This window comes from Bos taurus, chromosome 12, assembly GCF_002263795.3.
Source record: "Bos taurus isolate L1 Dominette 01449 registration number 42190680 breed Hereford chromosome 12, ARS-UCD2.0, whole genome shotgun sequence".
NCBI classification, from domain to species: Eukaryota; Metazoa; Chordata; class Mammalia; order Artiodactyla; family Bovidae; genus Bos; species Bos taurus.
In genome coordinates, this window is record NC_037339.1 from 57796615 (window position 1) to 57815934 (window position 19320).

A 19320-nucleotide genomic window follows, 5' to 3' on the forward strand; every position below is an offset into this window, starting at 1 on the left:
TTAAATTATCTGTTTTATTTTGTGTTAATGTAGAAGAATTTGGGATAATACTGCATGCTATGTGCCAGATAATAGATTGAAAGACAGGTGACCAAATCGTGTCCTGATTGTTTTCAACACTTTTCAAGGATTCAGTTCAGTTCAGTCACTCAGTCATGTCCGACTCTTTGTGACCCCATGAATCACAGCATGCCAGGCCTCCCTGTCCATCACCAACTACCGGAGTTCACTTAGACTCATGTCCATCGAGTCAGTGATGCCATTCAGCCATCTCATCCTCTGTCGTCCCCTTCTCCTCTTGCCCCCAATCCCTCCCAGCATCAGAGTCTTTTCCAATGAGTCAACTCTTCACGTGAGGTGGCCAAAGTACTGGAGTTTCAACTTTAGCATCATTCCTTCCAAAGAAATCCCAAGGCTGGAATCAAGATTGCGGGGAGAAATATCAATAACCTCAGATATGCAGATGACACCACCCTTATGGTAGAAAGTGAAGAGGAACTCAAAAGCCTCTTGATGAAAGTGAAAGAGGAAAGTGAAAATGTTGGCTTAAAGCTCAACATTCAGAAAACGAAGATCATGGCATCTGGTCCCATCACTTCATGGGAAATAGATGGGGAAACAGTGGAAATAGTGTCAGACTTTATTTTTTTGGTCTCCAAAATCACTGCAGATGGTGACTGCAGCCATGAAATTAAAAGACGCTTACTCCTTGGAAGGAATGTTATGACCAACCTGGATAGCATATTGAAAAACAGAGACATTACTTTGCCAACAAAGGTCCGTCTAGTCAAGGCTATGGTTTTTCCAGTGGTCATGTATGGATGTGAGAGTTGGACGGTGAAGAAAGCTGAGGGCCAAAGAATTGATGCTTTTGAACTGTGGTGTTGGAGAAGACTCTTGAGAGTCCCTTGGACTGCAAGGAGATCTAGCCGGCCCATTCTGAAGGAGATCAGCCCTGGGATTTCTTTGGAAGAAATGATGCTAAAGCTGAAACTCCAGTACTTTGGCCACGTCATGCAAAGAGTTGACTCATTGGAAAAGACTCTGATGCTGGGAGGGATTGGGGGCAAGAGGAGAAGGGGACGACAGAGGATGAGATGGCCGGATGGCATCACTGACTCGATGGACATGAGTTTGAGTGAACGCCGGGAGTTGGTGATGGACAGGGAGGCCTGGCATGCTGCGATTCATCGGATCACAAAGAGTCAGACACGACTGAGGAACTGAACTGAACTGAACTGAATTGATCCCTGTCATATGTAATTCTGGCTTCCATCAAGGTCAAGGACAGTTTTTCTTAATAACAAGCGTTGTGTAAGATGTGAACATAAAGGAGTTTTCTTTGATTTGGCAAAAGCCATTCTCTTTTAACTTTCATACAGAGCCAATTGTTCCTTCAATGTATAAAGTATAAATACATATATTTACAATGCAGCCCCCATCATTAAGACAGCAGTGATCAGGCCAAAAATGTGATCTATTTCAAAAATTAAATTAAACAGTGGCTGCTTTAAAATACTTTAGAGATATTTTGAATGCAGTGTTTTTTCCTAAGAATTCTCAAGAAATTTAAATAATGTTCACTATTGGTGCTATTTTTCATTTCACCACATCATAGACAACTCAGTTGCACAAACAACGGATGAGGTATTAACTTAACTAAGAAAGCAAACAACATTTATACCAAAAAGTTATAAAATATTGATAAAATAAATTAGTCCAGACACACAAAAATGGAAACATATTTATATTCACAGACTGGAAGACAGTATCGCTAAAAGTATTAATACTGCCCAAAAAAATCTACAGACTCAATGCTGCAAGCATCATGCTACCTGGCCTCAAAATGTAATATAAAGCTATAGTAATCAAAACGGTGCAGTACCAGCATAAGAATAGATACATGAGACGATGGAACTGGCCCATTCTCTAATGACACACAGAAACACACCAAAAATTTTTAAATTGATTAAAGTCTTAAATGTAGACCTGAAACTGTAAAACAACTAGAAGAAAACAAAGCCATCAGTATATAACAATAATTACACAATAAGACATTGTGGGATTTATCCAAGGTATATAATGCATCATATCAACACACTGGAAAGAAAAATCATATGATAATATCAGTAGATACAGATCAGCGTTTGACAAAATCCAATACTCATTAGTGATGAAAACTTTCTATAAAACAGCAATAGAGAAAAATTTCAACTTAATGAAAAATATCAATAAAGGCATTACAATTTAATGGATCAAAGCCGCCGCTGCTGCTGCTAAGTCACTTCAGTCGTGTCCGACTCTGTGCGACCCCGTAGACGGCAGCCCACTAAGCTCCCCCGTCCCTGGGATTCTCCAGGCAAGAACACTGGAGTGGGTTGCCATTTCCTTCTCCAGTGCAGGAAAGTGAAAATTTAAAGTGAAGTCACTCAGTCGTGTCCGACTCTTAGCGACCCCATGGAATGCAGCCCACCAGGCTCCTCCGTCCATGGAATTCTCCAGGCACGAGTGCTGGAGTGGGGTGCCATTGCCTTCTCTGGGATCAAAGCTACTCTTCAACAAATTTGTTGGGAAAACTACCACATGCACACATTGGTGTGAATGCAACATGATACAGAGTTTCTACAGACACATCAAAAATACTATGAGTTAAAAATAGAATTACTACTATGTAATCCAGTAATCACACATCTGTATAATTTAAATCAGGTTCTGCCTGAAAAATCCCATGGATGGAGGAGTCTGGTAGGCTGCAGTCCATGGGGTCGCTAAGAGTAGGACATGACTGAGAGACTTCACTTTCACTTTTCACTTTCATGCATTGGAGAAGGAAATGGCAACCCACTCCATTGTTCTTGCCTGGAGAATCCCAGGGATGGGGGAGCCTGGTGGGCTGCTGTCTATGGGGTCGCACAGAGTTGGACACAACTGAAGAAACTTAGCAGCAAAGAGATATTAGCACTCTCATGTTCAGTGTAGTACTGTTAACAATTGTCAAGGTAAGAAAGAAACTTCAATGCCCACCAGTAGATGAGTGGATAATGAAAACATAATATAAATATTCACACACACACAGACGCAGACAAGGAATAGTATTCACCTTTTAAAACAAAGGACCTTCTGTGACACATAATGTGTATGAAATTTGAAGATATTATTGTAAGTGAAATAAACTACACACAGTAAGACAAAAACTGCACAATTCCATATATATGAGGTATCTCAAATAGTCAATTTCAAAGAATCAAAGAATGTTATAGTGATTGCTGGGGGTTGGAGAAAGGAAGAAATAAGGAGTTACTAATCAATGCACAGAAAGTTTTAGATGATTAAATTCTAGAGGTGAAAAAATTTCATCTGTTTTACAACATTATACCAGTAGTGCACAACACTGTATTGTACACTTAAACATTTGTAAAGACAGCAGATTTCATGTTCAGCGTTCTCATTTTAATAATAATAAACAAATATGAGTCTAACTGGCCTACTCTAGGACACTTCTTATGGTCACCAGAGAAGTACTACTTCACACTTAGAGGATTTGGTAGAACAAGACTTATAAAGCACTGTCCTAAGGTCAATTCTGATTATCAGTGATTTTTGTAAACATTAATTCAGATGAGTGCCTCTCATCATTTCAGTTCAGTTCAGTTCAGTTGCTCAGTTGTGTCCGACTCTTTGCAACCCCATGAATCGCAGCATACCAGGCCTCCCTGTCCATCACCAATTCCCGGAGTTCACTCAAACTCACATCCATCAAGTCGGTGATGCCATCCAGCCATCTCATCCTCTCTCATCATTTACTAGGATTCATATCATTTGGGGATCCTGATAAAATGCACATTCAGATTAAGAATGGGTGGGTACTGAAATTCTACATTTATAATGAGCTCTTAGGGGACTAATGTGGACCACACTGTGAGAAGCAAGGTTTTATATCATTTAATTCAAAACTCCTTGGTTTCACAAAAACACTGTAACATATATTTTGGGCCATCCCCGTATATCAGTAAATACAATAAATTGTATTTTTACTCAAGTTACCTTCATACTTACTGTTTCTTAAGCACACTAAGAACTGAATATGGTGGTAAGGCAGCCAGGTGTGTATGTGCCGGCAATCATTAGAGAGCACTGCCTATAATAAAAAGAAAGCTCTAGATAATAAAGAAGATTAATAATGGTCTACAAAAAACGTGCTGTAATTATCACACAGTTGATTTCTATGAGAATGAACTTAAATACTGACTTGTATTACTAATTTCAGAAAAAAAATGATACTCTGAGTCAATATTAAATATTTCCTGTCAACTGATGAATGTTGAAAATATGGTACTGCCACCTCTTGGTAAAAGGTATAGTAGCAAGACAAGGACTGTCTAAATGATTAAATTTTTAAAAAGTAACATATTTTCACTGTTTTATGTACTCATAATTGATGGCATCAAATTTAAGTCATTCCTCTACAGATAAACCAAGTATTGAGACTTATTTGTGAATATCTTTCCTTGTGTTGATGTATTTGGTAAGTATTTCCTTAGTGTAAAATATCATTTTACTAATCTGTTCCTCTTTATTCTGGTGACACTAACACAAAAGATAATGGTAACTAGTTGATTCAGTAAACAGTAGCATCAGTACTCATTTTCACTATGAGCAAACTGAGACTAATTCCTTCTATTCCTGCCACGTAAGACTGAGTCATATGGTGTCAATCTGGATAGCGACTGAAAGAAAGAAAAAGGAACCAGTCACATTTCTTGAAGGAAATTTTACTACTTGGTAACATCCCAATCGGAGAAGGCAATGGCACCCCACTCCAGTACTCTTGCCTGGAAAATCCTATGGATGGAAGAGCCTGGTAGGCTGCAGTCCATGGAGTCTCGAAGAGTTGGACACGACTGAGCGACTTCACTTTCACTTTTCACTTTCATGCACTGGAGAAGGAAATGGCAACCCACTCCAGTGTTCTTGCCTGGAGAATCCCAGGGACAGGGGAGCCTGGTGGGCTGCCATCTCAGGGGTCGCACAGAGTCAGACACGACTGAAGCGACTTAGCAGCAGCAGCAGCAATATCCCAGTACTGAATAATTTTTTAATACTACATTCATATGACTTTGTAGATTAATTCATAAATTTAGTTAGACAAAACAAAAATCAGGTTTTTTTTGTTTTTTGTTTTTTTAGAGTGTGAATTGCAATTAAAATTGTCTACCAAAGTTGGAGAAGGCAAAGAATTGGACAATGTAGGAATGATGAGTGCATCATACTCAGTAAATATTTGTTCAAATAGTGAATGAGAAAGAAAATGGAAAGATTTCACCCTTAATATAAGCAGATACCATATGCAAATTTAGGGAGGAGTTGTTAGATCTTATTTCTTTGAAAGAAATACAGCCATTTAATTTTTATGTAAAATTTTCTGTTTTGTAAATGATGCATTTCTAATTTTTTAAATACACAGGCTACAAATTTGCTACCTATCATATAGAATACAGAACCATCAAACAGAATGTTTTGTTAGAGATCAAGTCTTTTCTTCTAAGAATTTTATCAAATCAAATTTATTTGACCATGGTTTCAGTCAAAGTTCCTGGATTAGAGAATAAATTTAATAGTTTTTAATCTGATATCAATTGATAAAATATACTGAAAAAGACTTCAAAACTACCCTTACTGTACAAGCTTTGAAATAAATTCTAACTAGGTTGTATCAGTTTTCACCCTTTATCATATTCCATAATATTGTACCTACTTTAGGTTATAGAACGCAAGGTATATACACATCTATGCATGAATTATTCAAAAGATTTTACAGACTGTTTTTCTTCTTTTCCTTAGATGGTGTTCATTATTTATGTCATATAGTGGATGATATTATCTCCACTGAATATATTAAAATATTATAACATATTGATAATGTTAACATGTCAATTATTTGTTTATTTCTTACAAGAAACTCAATGTGTGTTATGAAACCAGCATTTTAATTCATCATTACCACTTTTAAGGAATGGAAAGCAAGTGGTATTTGGCACATAACTTGACTTACAGATAAAACAGAGAATCTGAAGCATATTTTCCAAATAACAAATAGGAGTTATTGATAAAAAAAAAAAAAAGTGATTACACTGGATGATAGCTAACTTAATGCAGAAACTTCGCTAGACCACGGGGTGTCCAAATATTTGGTCAAATATCATCTTGGTGTTTCTGTGATTGTGTTTTGGGATGTGATTAATGCTTAATTATGTAGACTGAGTAAAACAGGTTGCTGTCTTTAATGTGGATGGGCTTCTTCCAATCAAGTGAAGGCCACAATAGAAAAGGCAGTTGACTCTCCCCCCATTAAGAGCCAATTATGCCTCATTTGGTTCTATTTCTCTGGAAAACTCTGAACAAGACCAACTACTTACACAATGCACCTTTTAACTGAATGAGTGATTTTAATTATATTTTATATAATTATAAAAAATTATATATCCTGTGATTTTAATTATATTTTTAAATAGATGGCTGTTAATACCACCTCAACCGTTATCCTTCCAATAAAAGTATGGTGAGTGGTTAAGATCACAGATAATATAAGATAATGTTACCTGATTAACACACTTCAACTTTCAATTAAATATCAGTGAACAAACAAAGGGTGTGTAAAATTCAAATAATTATAGGAAATTTGGAGTATGACAAGAAACACTGAGAAATTTCTACCTTTATTAGACCTCAGCAAATTCTCTAGTAAAACACTGGACCATGATGGGAAAGACAGTAGATTATCATCTAATCACTTGAGTTTATTTCAACTATATTTCAAGTATACTTTAAACTTCTTAAAGAATTTAAACAATTGTTTCTCAATATAACCCCCTTACCTCTCTACATTTGACTACTGATTTTACAGAATTGAATCAGGTACTTTAACCAGGTACTTTAACTCATAACCAGGTACTTTAAAAATAATGTCCTTTATTTTTAAAAAAATGTATTAATCTGATGTCACAGACTCTGAAGGTGAAGAGGAAGTGCTTGAATCATCAGCTGGCCACATACTCTATACCACAAAACATTTATAATTGGAGATTTTTCCCACTGGACATATTTGGCCAGTGACAGATAAAATAGCAGTGACTTCAGTTGTTTATTCTTAGGTGGGCAGAAATTATAACTGAATAGGGCCACAAAAGACCATACATACAGGAAACACACATTTTAACAACATTTTAATATCCTTGCTAGATTTTAGTCATGTCCATATCATCAGACACAAAATGTACTTTTGAATAATGTTTTTATATGTTAAATCAAAACATATTTAGTATTTGTACTATAGCTTGTCTTATTTCCTGTGAAGCATTAATCATAATTATATTGAAAATGTTCTCTAGAAAATTTTCCATATGTGTGATTGCTTTCCCTTTATCTCTAAGGTAAATATAACCAGAATTCACATACAATAGAGCCTATGTAGAATTGTGGATCTTCTGAGAAGTGTCAGAGAAGTTTACCACTTCATTATTACTCTTTCACACTTTTAGCCCTGAGGTTCTTTCTAAAATAGCTAGAATCACTTCACCTCCATCTTTATTCTGTAGCTGTTTCCACTGCACATTCATTACAGATTATTACTATGGATGACATGATATGGTGGAAGAGAGAAATGGAAAGCAGTGGTTCCTTATAAATGAACAGGTGCATCTATTACAAGTAATAAACTCAATGTACTCTAGATGATGTTATATTTTTGTTCATTCTCAGGAGAGAGAGAACCACAAATACCATTAGAATATTTAAAATAAACTACATGCTTCCGTGTAAGATCACACACTGGGATCAAAGATCCTTACAGAGACATGCACAGCTACAGATATATATTAGCAAATATTCAAATTTATGATAAATTTTGTGTACCTCAATCAATCTGTCCTACAACTTAAGTTTTAAAAGGAAGAATTAATATTAAACAGAAAATGTGAGGACGCAAAATAAATTTGTAGATATTCACAAGATAAAATACATTTCTAATTATTCAAAAATGTATCAACAACAATAGTCTATGAAAAATGTATTCAACTTCAAAGATGTCAGTTTAACATGTAAGAAACAGAAGATAAGGACTTCTCAAAAATCCCCACTATGGACTTTGATTCAATAACATTCTTACCATTCCAAAAGCCATTTTTAAACATTCAATTGAATAATAAAAATACTAAAAAAGTCTAACAACATCCATATTGCAGAGTTATTTGTCATTTGCATACCCAGTCATTTGTGGAAAAATTTTGACTAACCGGGAAAATTCTGAAAGAGATGGGAATACAAGAACACCTGACCTGCCTCTTGAGAAACATGTATGCAGGTCATGAAGCAACAGTTAGAACTGGACATGGAACAGACTGGTTCCAAATAGGTAAAGGAGTACATCAAGGCTGTATATTGTCACCTTGCTATTTAACTTATATGCAGAGTACATCATGAGAAACGCTGGGCTGGAAGAAGCACAAGCTGGAATCAAGATTGCGGGGAGAAATATCAATAACTTCAAATATGCAGATGACACCACCCTTATGGCAGATAGTGAAGAACTAAAGAGCCTCTTGATGAAAGTGAAAGAGGAGAGTGAAAACGTTGGCTTAAAGTTCAACATTCAGAAAACTAAGATCATGGCACCTGATCCCATCACTTCATGGTAAATAGATGGGGAAACAGTGCAAACAGTGTCAGACTTTATTTTTGGGGGGCTCCAAAATCACTGCAGATGGTGATTGCAGCCATGAAATTAAAACATGCTTACTCCTTGAAAGGAAAGTTATGACCAAACTAGACAGTATATTAAAAAGCAGAGACATTACTTTGCCAACAAAGGTCCGTCTAGTCAAGGCTATGGTTTTTCCAGCGGTCATGTATGGATGTGAGAGTTGGACTACAAAGAAAGCAGAGCACTGAAGAATTGATGCTTTTGAACTGTGGTGTTGGAGAAGACTCTTGAGAGTTCCTTGGACTGCAAGGAGATCCAACCAGTCCATTCTAAGGGAGATCAGTCCTGGGTGTTCATTGGAAGGACTGATGTTGAAGCTGAAACTCTTTGGCCACCTGATGTGAAGAGCTGACTCATTTGAAAAAACACTGATGTTGGGAAAGATTGAGGGCAGGAGGAGAAGGGAACGAGAGAGGATGAGATGGTTGGATGGCATCACCAACTCAATGGACATGGGTTTGGGTGGATTCCGGGACTTGGTGACGGACAGGAAAGCCTGGCATGCTGCGGTTCATGGGGTCACAGAGTCGGACATGACTGAGCGACTGAACTGAACTAACTGAAGTCAGAAAAGTTTAGATAAGAATAAAAACAATCTAATAAAAGAGGGAAAGAGAAACCCACATTGAAGAAAAAGACTCAAAGAGCAACAAATGGAAAGCAGTAGGATTCCCCCTGAAGGTAAATGAATATGAAATAGAAGAAAATATGGGTTGTTGGTATTGAAAACATATCTCAGTCCTATGTGAGTGAAATGGTAATTGGCCATAGTACATCCCAGGGTATTTTGTACTAACAAGCTTAAAATCTCATGGATTAACACTGCAAAAGCTTATTTCTTACACTAGGAATATATTGCTAGGATTCATGGCTTATTATGGTTATTCTTGGATTTTAGCTGATAGTAGCTTCATCTTAACATTTGCTTCTAAGATCACCTTGGCAGAAGAAAGAGAATATTAGAAACTATTCTTAGGCTTTGAAAAACTGCAGTGGAAGTGACACATGTCACTTGTGCTAACATTTCATTGAACAAAATAATCATACTATTGTGCTCTATTTTATATCCTAAGCTATTTCTTTCTTTTTTTTGTATTCCACCTTAGTTTGGCATTAAGTTTCCCAACACACTTGTAGAACTTGTAGAACTAGTAGTGGTCAGAGTGCTTGCTGAGCATAAAAATTGTCTCAGACTATTTTGAGACATCTTTCAAAACTTGTTTCAATAATTCTGAGTATTGCCTGCAGTCTGTTAGTTGCTGAGTTGTGTCAACTCTTTGCGACCCCATGGACTGTAGCCCACCAGGCTCCTCAAGCAAGAATACCAGAGAGGGTAGCCATTCCCTTCTTCAGGGTATCTTCCTGACCCAGGGATCAAACCCGAGTCTTCTGCATTGCAGGTGGATTCTTTACTGGTTGCCTGCAGACTTCACTTCTAAAAAGCATCACTTGTGGTATTTATATAGGTGGTCTGGGTATCTAAATTTGAGCAGACTGAAAAACAAATAACTAATCTTTAATGATATCTCGAAGATCCAATCTTTTTTGTCTCTCCTCACTTGCTCTACTCCCCGGGAGAAAACCAGATCAGAATCAAGGCAGAAAATCTCTATGTGGTAATGTTAATTGAAGATTTTAAACAAGGGGCCTAAGAGGAGCAAACATTCTGTTAATGGACTCCTAAAACTTCTATGAGTATTGCTAGATGACTTCTCTTTCTGGATATTATTTTCTCTCTTTGCTCTGAAAAACTTTCAAGAAAATGGAATCCTATCCATCAAAAGTAGACTTCTCTTCCACATGTGAAGACTAGATGTTAACAGGATGGAACATAAGATGTAGGAATTACTAGGAAGATCAGTTAGCATGATTCGAGTATAGGCAAAATATGTTTTTAAAACATTTTGATGTTCTAACTTATCTCACAAGACATCTTTCAGGGATGAGGCTCAAACTGCAAGCTCACTATATTAAATATCATTGACTCACTGATTTTTTTTCTTCATAACAAATCCAAATAACCTCAGAAAAGTCTAAACTGGTATGCTAGTCTGTTCAGGCTGGTATAACAAACACAGCAGACTGGATAGGCTGTAAATAACAGAAATTTATTTCTCACAGTTCCGGAGCCTGGAAGTCCAAGATCAAGGCACTGGCAGATTTACTGCTGTGATTCCTAGTTCATAGACTGCTCTATTTTCACAATATCTTTACAAGTGAGGAAGACATGAGGGAGCTCCCTGTGATCTCTTTATAAGGGCACTGATCTCACTCTTAAAAGAGATCCACTCTCATGACCTATCACCTTCCAAAGGCCTGACCTCTTGATACCATCACATTGGGTATGGATTAACATGGATTTGGGTGGAACAGAAACATTCCATTCATAGCACCTGGTAGAAGTCTGACCCTAACAGATTCCTGAATGAGAATTCTTGGCTCTGAGATTCTAGTCATATTCATCTTAACTAACATGCCTTCTTGCATGAGTGTATGCTCAATCACTCAGTCATGTCCAACTCTTTGAAACCTCATGGACTGCAGCCCTCCAAGCTCCTCTATCATTTTCTTCTTCAGTGTATCTTCCCAACCCACAGATCGAATCCATGACTCCTGTAGCTCATGCATTAGCAGGCAAATTCTTTTACCACTGAGCCACCTGGGAAGCTCAAAAATGACCTTACTTATTTATAATTTAAGAGGCTCCAGTATATTTTTATTCTTGTTTCCTTCACTTCTTAAAAAAAATCACCTACTTCAAATTCTCTCCAAGAGATATTTCTGTCCATTCTCCAGCTTTCTACAATGTTCTCTAGCTTTGCACATTATTAAATCAACTGTCTTTACATATTTTATTTCCATTTCTCCATATAACAATCTGTAGTTCTACCTCTCCTAGACTTTTATCAAGCTCTCTGTCCTTAGCTGGTTAATTGTTTTCCTACTGAACTGTTAATTTTTCTTTTTTTTCTTTATTTACCCGTGTAAAGAATTCTCATTGTACTGCTATCTTAGTGATTTTGAATTTTTACATATGTATATTTTATACCAAACTTAAACAACATTATATTTACATGAGCATCACATTCTGTACTGAATAAACCTATGATGCATATTTACAAAGGTGCGTCTAATCAAGGCTATGGTTTTTCCAGTGGTCATGTATGGATGTGAGAGTTGGACAGTGAAGAAAGCTGAGCGCCGAAGAATTGATGCTTTTGAACTGTGGTGTTGGAGAAGACTCTTGACCTTAGAGTCCCTTGGATTGCAAGGAGATCCAACCAGTGCATTCTGAAGGAGATCAGCCCTGGGATTTCTTTGGAAGGAATGATGCTAAAGCTGGAACTCCAGTACTTTGGCCACCTCATGTGAAGAGTTGACTCACTGGAAAAGACTCTGATGCTGGGAGGGATTGGGGGCAGGAGGAGAAGGGGACGACAGAGAATGAGAAGGCTGTATGGCATCACTGAGTTGATGGACGTGAGTCAGAGTGAACTCTGGGAGTTGGTGATGGACAGGGAGGCCTGGCATGCTGCGATTCATGGGGTCACAAAGAATCAGACACGACTGAGTGGCTGAAATGAACTGAACTGAATGTATGAAATTAGTCATCTCCAAATATCAAGTATGACTGTTCTTCACCCAACTGAATGAAGAAAAACTGCCGATCTGTTTGCTCCTTCATTCATTTTTCTCTAACTCACTTTATTCATACCTATACTTGCTTGTCTAACAATAATTCACTGACCACTCATAATGCTAGGTGATAAAAAAAAAAAGTAAAATAATATGAATTATGCAAGCAGTTCAGAATTACTAAAGTTTAACTGAAAGATGAACTCCTCAGTTGGTAGGTGTCCAATATGCTACTGGTGATCAATGGAGAAATAACTTCAGAAAGAATGAAGGGATGGAGCCAAAGCAAAAACAATACCCAGTTGTGGATGTGACTGGTGATAGAAGCAAGGTCCGATGCTGTAAAGAGCAATATTGCATAGGAACCTGGAATATTAGGTCCATGTATCAAGGCAAACTGGAACTGGTCAAACAGGAGATGGCAAGAGTGAATATCAACATTCTAGGAATCAGCAAACTAAGATAGACTGGAATGGGTGAATTTAACTCAGATGAACATTTTATCTACTACTGTGGGCAGTAATCCCTTAGAAGAAATGGAGTAGCCAGCCTAGTCAACAAAAGAGTCCAAAATCTCAAAGACGACAGAATAATCTCTGTTTGTCTCCAAGGCAAACCATTCAAATCCAAGTCTATGCCCTGACCAGTAATGCTGAAGAAGCTATAGTTGAACGGTTCTATGAAGACCTACAAGACCTTTTAGAAATAACACCCAAAAAAGATGTCCTTTTCATTATAGGGGACTGGAATGCAAAAGTAGGAAGTCAAGAAATACCTGGGGTAACAGGCAAATTTGGCCCTGGAGTACAGAATGAAGCAGGGCAAAGGCTAAAATAGTTTTGCCAAGAGAACACACTGGCCATAGCAAACACCCTCTTCCAACAACACAAGAGAAGACTCTACACATGGACATCACCAGATGGTCAACACTGAAATCAGATTGATTATATTCTTTGTAGCCAAAGATGGAGAAGCTCTATAAAGTCAGCAAAAACAAGACCAGGAGCTGACTGTGGCTCAGATCATGAACTCCTTATTGCCAAATTCAGACTTAAATTGAAGAAAGTGGGGAAAACCACTAGACCATTCAGGTATGACCTAAATCAAATCCCTTATGATTATACAGTGGGAGTGAGAAATAGATTTAAGGGACTATATCTGATAGACAGAGTGCCTGATGAACTATGGATAGAGGTTCGTGACACTGCATAGGAGACAGGGATCAAGACCATCCCCAAGAAAAAAAAAATGCAAAAAAGCAAAATGGTTGTCTGAGGAGACCTTAAAAATAGCTGTGAAAAGAAGAGAAGTGAAAAGCAAAGGAGAAAAGGAAAGATATACCCATTTGAATGTAGAGTTCCAAAGCATAGCAAGGAGAGATAAGAAAGCCTTCCTCAGCACTCAATGAAAAGAAATAGCGGAAAACCATAGAATAGGAAAGACTAGAGATTTCTTAAAGAAAATTAGAGATACCAAGGGAACATTTCATGCAAAGATAGGCTCAATAAAGGACAGAAATGATATGGCCGAACAGAAGCAGAAGATATTAATAAGAGGTGGCAAGACTACACAGAAGAAGTAAACAAAAAATGTCTTCACGACCCAGATAATCACGATGGTGTCATCACTCACCTAGAGCCAAACATCCTGGCATGTGAAGTCAAGTGGGCCTTAGGAAGTATCACTACGAACAAAGCTAGTGGAGGTGATGGAATTCCAGTTGATCTATTTCAAAGCCTAAAAGATGATGCTGTGAAAGTGCTGCAGTCAATATGTCAGCAAATTTGGCAAACACAGCAGTGGACACAGGACTGGATAAGGTCAGTTGGCATTGCAATCGCAAAGAAAGGCAATGCCAAAGAATACTCAAACTACCGCACAATTGCACTCACCTCATACACTGTAAAGTAATGCTCAAAATTCTCCAAGCCAGGATTCAGGAATATGTGAACCATGAACTTCCAGATGTTCAAGATGGTTTTAGAAAAGGCAGAGGAACCAGAGATCAAAGTACCAATATCCACTGGATCATCAAAAAAGCAAGAGAGTTTCAGAATAACATCTATTTGTGCTTTATTGACTGTGCCAAAGCCTTTGTGTGGATCACAATAAACTGTGGGAAATTCTGAAAGAGATGGGAATAGCAGACCACCTGACCTGCCTCTTGAGAAATGTGTTTGCAGGTCTGCTGCTGCAGAGTCTGGAATTAAGATTGCCGGGAGAAATATAGATAACCTCAGATATGCAGATCACACCACCCTTATGGCAGAAAGTGAAGAAGAATTAAAGAGCCTCTTAATGAGAGTGAAGGAGGAGAGTGAAAAAGTTGGCTTAAAGCTCAACATTCAGAAAACTAAGATCATAGCATCTGACCCCATCACTTCATGGCAAATAGATGGGGAAACAGTGGAAACAGTGGCTGACTTTATCTTTCTGGGCTCCAAAATCACTGCAGATAGTGAATGCAGCCATGAAATTAAAAGACGCTTACTTCTTGGAAGGAAAGTTATGACCAACCTAGACAGCATGTTAAAAAGCACAGACATTACTTGTCAACAAAGGTCCATCTAGTCAAGGTTATGATTTTTCCAGTAATCATGTATGGATGTGAGATTTGGACCATAAAGAAAGTTGAGCGCCGAAGAACTGATGCTTTGAAATGTGGAGTTGGAGAAGACTCTTGAGAGTCTCTTGTACTGAAAGGCAATCCAGCCAGTCCATCCTAAAGGAAATCAATACTGAAGGTTCATTGGAAGGACTGATGTTGAAGCTGAAACTCCAATATTTTGGCCACCTAATGTGAAGAACTGACTCATTTCCCTGATGTTGGGAAGACTGAAGGCATGAGGAGAAGGGGACGACAGAGGATGAGATTGTTAGTTGGCATCACCAACTCAACGGACGTGAGTTTGGGTAAACTCCTGGAGTTGGTGATGGACAGGGAAGCCTGGCATGGTGTGGTTTATGGGGTTGCAAAGAGTTGGACACGACTGAACTGAACTAAACTGAACTGAACTTTCTCTTGTAAACTTTTTTTTTTTTTAATAGAAGTGAATTTGATTTACTACATCACAGTTTCAGGTGTCCAACATAGCGACTCAACATTTTTATAGGCCATCGTCCATTTAAAATCATCACAAAATAATGGTGATTTTAAATAAAATAATAAAGGTTATTAAACTGTACTATAGTATATAATACATACTGATAGCCAATGCATTTTATATATAGTAGTTTGTACCTCTGATTAAATTTAAAAATTGTTTAGAGTACAGTACTTTTTAAGTATGAACAGCACACAAGGTTTAGTAGATGAAATGATAAGTGACTGAAAAGTAGTTGAGCCTAGAATAGAAATGTTAACTTCTCAGTAATGAGTTTGATTATTATCCCCAAAGTATTTTAACATTGAACTATTTCCAACAAAGGGACACCATGATCATATCTGAATTTTAATAAAAATCACCCTAGTAGCTCTATGAAAAATGGCTTTAAGAGAATTAAATCAAGATAGAAAATAATTTAAGAAAAATATTAATTAACCATGATAGAAATTATGAGCTCCTGAACACAGAAGTAGAAATTATTCGAGTTTATAAATATGAAGGGAGTAAGAAAGGACCCAAATTGGGTGAGGAATGAAGAAAGAATAAAGATTCTTACTAACATGCTTCTCAATTCTCTAGTTCTCTAGACTGCACTACTTGTTAAGTCATAAATGTGACAAGACAAGAAGAAAGAGAACTGAATATACATTTTTCAGCCTGTGTGAGATAATGTACTAGGAATCCTGTGTGTACATGCAGGTAGGTATGTGTATATTATCATATCTATTGCACATAGAGCTGTGACAGCTATCTAAAGAGCATTTCTTCCCCACTGACCAAAGATGGCGTGGGGTGGGGAAGGAGAGGGCACATTTATGGCCAGAGAAGGTGATGGCACCCCACTCCAGTACTCTTGCCTAGAAAATCTCATGGGCAGAGGAGCCTGGTAGGCTACAGTCCATGGGGTCGCGAAGAGTCAGACACGACTGAGCAACTTCACTTTCACTTTTCACTTTCATGCACTGCAGAAGGAAATGGCAACCCACTCCAGTGTTCTTGCCTAGAGAATCCCAGGGACGGGGGAACCTGGTGGGCTGCCGTCTATGGGGTCACAGAGAGTCGGACACGACTGAAGCGACTTAGCAGCAACATACAGTGAAAAGTGGCACTAAATTGCTTCTGAACATAGATTCTCTGTGGTGTTGGAGGAAACCATCCACAGGGAGGACAGTCACCTCAGGATGCACAACGGTCACCTAAGAGACAGCCAGGTGAGAAGCCTCACTTGTGGCAATCTTTTGTGAAGCCATTAGAGAAGGTGTTGGGGGCAGTGCAGAAAATCAAGTGCTTTGGGAACTATGAGCTGGCAAAACTATCTTTTGTCAGCAGCTGGGACTGGAAGCACCATACCTACTGCAGTCCAGCACTGAAGAAACCTCAACCAGTAGGAATTTAGCACAAAATTAACTGTACTACGGTGGATTCTAGCACTGGAGGAAGTTTTGCCCTTGAGGAGACTTGTGACTGAGAGAATGGGCAGAACTGTATCCCACTAGCTGCACATTTAGCTGTAGACCATGCTTACCCAACAAGACACTGCTTTGGTTTGTCATAATTTTGAGAAATGTTGACCCTCTAGAAACCCTTCTGTGCTCCATCTAGATGGCAATAATATATATTTTTACTTATACACCCTTCCAGATATCACAGTACACTGTCCCCAACTGAATGTCTGGAGAAATTCAGTAACTATGAAATATGCTCTTTCACATTATAGAATAATACATAGTGTACACAAGCTGGAGCTAATTGCTGGGAGGACATATACGAGGGAAAGTCATTACTTGTTCATGAAACCTAAACCGAAACATCATTTTCAGGTTTTTGTTTTTTTTTTTCGTAGATCACAGTCGTTAAAAGAGCAGATGGTCAACCAGTCCCTGAGATGATCAAGGACACTGAATAGCAACTGAAGATATCAGCAGGGGCTTCTGTCTGCTAACTCTACTCTGGGCCACCTTCACTGACATAATCTATTGAAACTGGATCACCCACCGTTAAACCAGCTTAATGAGAGATTCTATATATTCCATTAATTTAGGTGGCTTTCCCATATTCATTTACATTCATCAAGCTAAACTGGAATCCGAGTTTGTGGTTAACTAATTTAACCCACATAAAATATTACTGTAGCCTATTTTTGTAGCCCATTTAAAATATGAGCTACAACCCAGGTTTCTTTGATTCCAAAGTCTAAACTCTTTCTACTATATTTCATATGTTAAGATTTGAAAGTAAAACAGTGCAGGTGGAATTAAAAAATGCATAAATATCTTCACCAAAGAAGGGGCAGAAAAGGGGGAGGAGAGTATACAGATGACTTGCAAGGAGAGAGATGTGTATGGAGAGATTCTAATGTGTGTATGCATAAAGTGCATTTAGTCCTTGAAAGCTCAAGATTGAATCAGACATATTTAGAATGCACAAGATTCTCTAGCCATGGGATCTAGAGAATGTTACTTGACTTTTTTAAATAGAATTAGTAAACTTATTTCAGCTCAAATTTATGTAAAAAATAATAACAATAAATATTTAATATGGCCATTGTGAGAATTATACCATTGCTTCCTAACTTTCACTTTACTGCACAGAGAAGATGATATGTTTATGTCCCAATGAGTCAAACATGGAATTCTGCTTAGGCTCCTTCAGATTCCTACCTGACACCTCAACAGCTGAAAGTATCATTAACACAGAATATCTGGAACTTTCTGTGACACCTTAATTGTGAAGGCATTATTTAGATAAAGAATGCATAAGGCATATTACTTGAAACACAGTAGGTTATCAGTGAATAGTAGCTGTTATTATAGAAGATTTTTCCTGTGATTAAATGGGTCAAATTTTTCTGCTTCATATTAATATTTAGGATACCATAAAGTATATTTATCTTTCCTCATAGATCAGTCGTTAAGGAATCTGCCTGCAATATGGGAGAACTGGGTTTGACTCCTGGGTCAGGAAGATCCCCCAGAGAAGGGCATGGCAACCTACTCCAGTATTCTTGCCTGAAGAAACCCATGGACAGAGGAGCCTGGCAAGCTACAGTTTATGGGGGTGCAAGAGTCGGACATGACTTAAAATGAAGAATCCCTCTCTATTTGGAAGATCACATCAAACCTCATATTTATTAAGTTAGGAATAAACACATCCCTCAGGTACATTCATGTTTCAATCATACTATGTCTCCATTATTAGGAATTGACATGTTACCTGAATTCATCTTTAGGACATCTGGTCCTAGAAAAATATTTTTCCTGTAAACATTTTCTTATCTTATTCCTTCATGTCATCTCCTATAGTGAATTTTGATGATGGAACAACCAGAGCAGCAATACCTGTCTTCTCTCTTGCTTAAACTCTTTAAAAATATGTTTTCTTTATGTTTATTTTTTTCCTGGAGGAGTTCTAGATTTCTTCATGTTTTTAAATAATTTTGTCCCTCCCTTATGCAACTGATGAAAGCTCTGTGTGCGCGTTTTTGTGTACATGTTTATTCTCTTCAGTTTCTCAAATTTTCTTCTTTATAAAATGTTGAATACATTAAGTAGACACCATGGTAACATAGTTGTCTAAAACTTCTAGTTCTGACAATTTAACAAGCTATAATATTTCCCTCAGTAAATCTTCTCTTCATCTTTATGCTCACCATTTATTTTAAAATGATATTAAATATGATTCTATGATTCTCACATATTACACATGGGATGATTATGGTTTATAAAATTTATAAGGCATGTAAGAAAACTGAGGGACATATACGTAATATGCTTTTCCTTAGATCACTAAATGTTGACTATAATACAAGATTAATCCTTG